This window comes from Morone saxatilis, unplaced genomic scaffold, assembly GCF_004916995.1.
Source record: "Morone saxatilis isolate NCDOM2014 unplaced genomic scaffold, NCSU_SB_2.0 Contig5, whole genome shotgun sequence".
Taxonomy (NCBI): domain Eukaryota; kingdom Metazoa; phylum Chordata; class Actinopteri; family Moronidae; genus Morone; species Morone saxatilis.
Window position 1 is genome coordinate 947,047 of NW_023340095.1, and position 5,135 is coordinate 952,181.

At 41.9% G+C, this 5,135-nt stretch overlaps 1 protein-coding gene across 1 annotated transcript in view; it reads right to left on the reverse strand.

Moving 5' to 3' along the window:
* enox1 (ecto-NOX disulfide-thiol exchanger 1) overlaps positions 1-5,135 on the reverse strand; it is a 110,228-nt gene that overhangs the window by 84,798 nt on the left and 20,295 nt on the right.

Sequence of the window (5,135 nt, forward strand, 5' to 3'; positions counted from 1 at the left end):
AGATTCAGCTCTAAATAATTCAAATTCAGTTTCTACTGACACAAATATCAGCCCATACCCACCACCTTCACTCACACTAGGCTATTGGTAGGCTATTTTGTGTGTGCGTGTTAAATCAATTCAGTGCACCTGAAAGTTGTTGCAGTGTAACAGGGTTGTGGCTCAGAGGTAAAGCGGGTCGTCCATTTATCGCAAGGTTGGCAGTTCATTCCCCGTCTCCTCTAGCTGCATGTCGAAGTGTCCTTGAGCAAGACACTGAACCCCAAATTGCTCCCAATGCTGTGCATCGGTATATGAATATGAATGATTAGTTTCTATTCTGGAAAGTTGGCATTTTGCACCTTGCATGGTAGCCACTGCCATCAGTGTATGAATGTGTGTGAATGGGGTGAGTGTGGCATGTTGTGTACAGCGCATTGAGTGGTCTGAAGACTAGAAAGGCTTTTAAGTACTTATAAGTACAGTCCATTTAGTCCATTTAATAGGAAGGCATGAGTGTATTCACGTGTATGTGTGCACATTTTTAAAACAGCAAAAGCAATTGTCATGGTCAGTAATTTTTGGAGAGGTTATTGAAGTTTGTTGTATTTCTGTGTCTGCAGGGTGACCGAGAAACATTTGAAAACTACTACAGGAAACAGAGGAAGAAACAGGCTCGCCTTGTACTGCAGCCACAAGCTAACATGGTGAGCAACACTACAGAGTCCGCCATGGTGAATCGCCATGTTTCTACAGTAGCCCAGAACAGACAAACCAAACACTGGCTCAAGATAGGGCAGTTTGTGTTTTTTGCAAGTTTTATAGCCACCATAGTATCTAGTACACACTTGGAACAAAAGGGTGAGGCAAGGGTGTTGCAATCTGCAACTTCACTAAATCCTTCACACTGTTCCTTTATAAACAATTAAAGTTGAAATAAACAGACCCTTCCAGTTATTTTAGTGGGTAATGTTTGCTTTGTTTTCACTAAAAGTGCAAAATTCCAACTTCAAGCTACTAGAATTTAAAATATTCTGTCTTTGATGTCCCTATTGGTACACCATGGCAAACAGTAATGTATGCTTCTACCCCATGTGCTTCTACAATAACTTGCTATGCTATCAGGATAAGTTGAAAGATTATATAGTCAATAGTCATAGAATTTCTACACATAGTGTGTAAATTAAAACATCTGCTTAAATTCCGTCTGTTTATTAACTGTAATGCAACCAGTTATACAGTTTTGGACGTTAGAATCTCGCTGAACACGCTTACAATGAGCGTATGCAAAACAATCGTTGCTCACAAATGTAATACCACACGATGATAACGTATATATATTTTTTTGCATTTATGTACAGTGTGTAAACATGGCTTTTTTATGTGTATTCAGCATGAGACAGTGGAAGGCTACAGAAGATACTTCAATCAGATCGTAGGGTAAGACGTTCCTTCCATTTTCACTTAAGTGTCACAGTATATAATATTTGTATTATTAAGGTATACATATTCACCATTAACTAGTTTATTATTAGCATACATATGTGACACTTGTTTGGGTCTGTACCAAACAACATCTGGAGAAAAGATTTGTAGACCAGGGCGTCTCTGCAGCACTACAGTACTTCATCATAATGCTGCTTGTCACACATTTTACCTGCAATTTCGATCATTTTGTGATAAATTGTGCAGCTCTACTTTTGTTTTGGTCTCAATACTGAAACTCAGGCATCGTATTGACAACCAGGACTGGGTACCCAAATTTCATGGCACAGATCGAACTGTGTCAATGCCACTGAGTATTGCATGATGTCTTTTGGTCATTCGGTACCAAATTTCAGTTTATTTGTGTAGTTCAGATTTCCAGTTTTTTAGTCTCTGCTCCGGTAGCTAGCCATGCTGTTAGCAGGTAACTAATGAATCTTCGCTCTGTGTCTCTAAAAGTTGAAGATTGATTGACGGGTGAATGTCAGGATGTTATTGGTTGAAATCAGTTAGTTCATGCTGACGTAAGCATGCGTTACATTTAGTTTTACAGGAAGACACAATGATTGGATTCTGCTTTCAAATTAATTAAATTCCTCCTCAACGAGAGTCACACTTGGTTTGAACCCTCCGCCCGGCACTTAAAACTTGGCCAAGACATTTTGCCATATGTGTTTCATTAGCATGTTGCAGCTGCCAACAGTTCATTGGGGAATAAAATAATAAACCTAATTATCCATAAAATATAATAATAGTTAATGTAATTGGGAACCACTGAGTTAAAGATCCAGTGTAGGATTTAGTGGCATTTAGCGGTGTAGCTGCAGATTACAACCCCCTCGCATTAAGCGTACAAGAGAAACTATGGTGCAGCTGGTGCTCAACATGGCGGACTCCACCAGAAGAGGACCCGCTCCCTCTGTAGATAAAAACATCTCAGGTGATTAAACACGAATGAAAACATAAATATTATATTTCTGACAATGGATCCTCCTCAATATTTCACACTGGAGCTTTAATTGTCTGAATTAAGAGTAAGTTGCCTGCAGGTGTGAATGTAATGTGTGAATTGTTGTATACATGAGAATATAAAGCGTGTTGTATACAGATGTTACTGTGCACTCAGATCACTGCAGGCTGAGAGAAAGCAATAAGGCTGGATTAGGATGGATTAACTCCGCCGCCGTCCTCATACATTCAGGTTTCTCCTCCCTCGGATTTTTTCCTCCTTTTCCCAGTTTTCTCCCCTCCTCCTCCTCCTCCTCCTCAGTGGAGACAGTGGAGGAGCAGTAAGGCCACAATTTACATCTTGATATATCAGTTTCCCGCAGCAGCAGAGGCGGTGATGGATGGCGTGTTGCCGGCGCCGCGGCGCTGCCATGAGTTACCGCGGTGATTACCGGCAGAGACGGCTACTCACTGGCCACTTCATCACCTTGACTGGTGGGGAGGAAGGCGAGGATGGAGAGAGAAAAAGGAGAGAGGGGCAGAAAAACAGAAAGAGAAGTAAGAAAAACACAATTGGAGGAGAGTGTAGGGGAAGGCAGTGGTGACTGGTTGTGGCAGGACGGAGGAACAGAATCGTTAGAGGAGATAAGGTTCGAACGGAGGAAACAAATCGTCCTTGTGGCTTCAAACAGGAAAAAGGATTTAAATGAATATGTGACGTGTGTTTTCCAGTAAGTGCTGAGTCACAGGAGCAGATTCATATCGGAAAGAAATGTGGTTCCAGTTTTAACAGAAAATCTGCCAAAAAGCTAACGCTAACATGGAGCTAACGTAGAGATAAAACAAAGATGGCGCCTGCGGGTCGTAGATGACAACCACTTTTTAAAAAAACGCTAATTAAAATTTTATTATTTACAATTGTTACGTGGACGGCGCCATGAAAATGTCACATAAATATCAGATGATACAAGGCTGTCTGTTGCCAGTAGGGGGCACTACACTACCCAACACATCATAATAGACCTTTTTCACAGCAGCAGCCAGTTTGACATGAAATAGGGTAAACACAGGTGTTACCAATCAAGGTCTGGTTCCATTCAGTTAATGTACAATCTGCTCCACTAAAATGGAACCGGACCTTTAGTATTAGCAATTAGCATCCTTGCTTACACCTGTGTTTACCCTTTTAGTTCATGTCCAGAATGGCTGTTGTGAAAAACGTCTATCGGTAAAACAAATGAGCATTATGTAAATGTGTTTCTGAGGCTTCGTGAGGACCGTTCAGTCCTGGGAACCTCCGTCTCATCCTGCGGTTGGTGATTTCATGTCTAGACCAGCTGCTGCCATCCAGCTGAGGGAAAATCTGACATCTCTTCCTCCTGCTCTCCATAAAGCCGGAGGAAAAACAGATCGATGCCGGGCAGCTTTCTCATTCTGCTGCGGGCTTATTAAAATGGAAAGTCACAGGAGTTACTGTTAGTACGACCTGCACACAGAGAGAGAGAGAGAGAGAGAGAGAGAGAGAGAGAGGGGTGGAAAGTATTCACATTATTCAGGCCTACTGAAGTAAATGAGCCAACAATAATAGAAATACTTCAGTGGAAGTAAAAGACCTGCATACGAAATCATCCTGAAGTAAAACTACAAAAGTATTCTCAGTTTCATGCAGCAAACTTCAATAATATAACATCAATATACCACAGAAAACTACAAATGTGTTGCTGATTTTAACCTAATTTCTGTTAATTCTGTCAAACAGAATGTGAATGAATGTTTGTTTCTGCCGACTGTGAACCTCTCGTCACCCGTTGGGTTGTGGAGTCAATCAAATACAATCAATACGATCAGAATGGAGAGTGGATACAGACTGGCAATGGCCTTAAAGTGGTATGATTGCTATCACTGATGTTCGTCCTGGCTCAGGAACAATATAACGGAGGATCTTAAAGGGTTAAACTAACATTTTTCATTCCCCTGGACTTTATTATTATAACACTCAAATATGTTTTGCGGCTCCAGACAGATTTTTATTCATTTACTGTTGATAAAGGTTGTCGACCCTTGGGTTAATATTAACGTTATAATGTTGACAGAATGGGATTCGGGCCAGCGTTATGTTTCCTATATAAAGGTCATTTTGTGGATTGTGGACACACTGCAGAGCGAGGAGGCTGGTGAATAATTTAGCTCAGTGTGGTTCAACCTTGAGGTGTCCTCTGTGGTCTGAACGTCCACACTGAGATTTCTGCTGCTGCCTCATATAAAACACCCTCCCCCTCCCTCCCCCTCCGCCTCACCTGCCTGGGAGAGAAAACATACATAGATGGGAGGCCTTTCAATCTGTCCTCCACCATCTTCAATAGTTTATGTGAGCGGGAGACGACAGACCCACGGATGTGTTCATGCAGAAGAACAACCTGTCAGGAGCTCCTTTACATGCGTCTTGCCTCTGGAAATATGTCTTTTATAGCCAGGACACCAAAACGTTTCATTTATGTTGGCGTTTACAGACACAGCAGGTTTGTCTCCGAGTCACTACGAGCCGTCGCTGAAGGGCCCTCGTCACCGCCACGGTGGGCGGGAAACAAAAACAATCTAGTCATTTTGAGATTCAGGAGGCTGAAGGTGTAAAGATTTACTGATAAACATCTGGATGGATCTGAATGTACCACGAACCGGTCGATGGTCCGATTCTAAAGTTATGAATCTGTTGACTGAAGCTT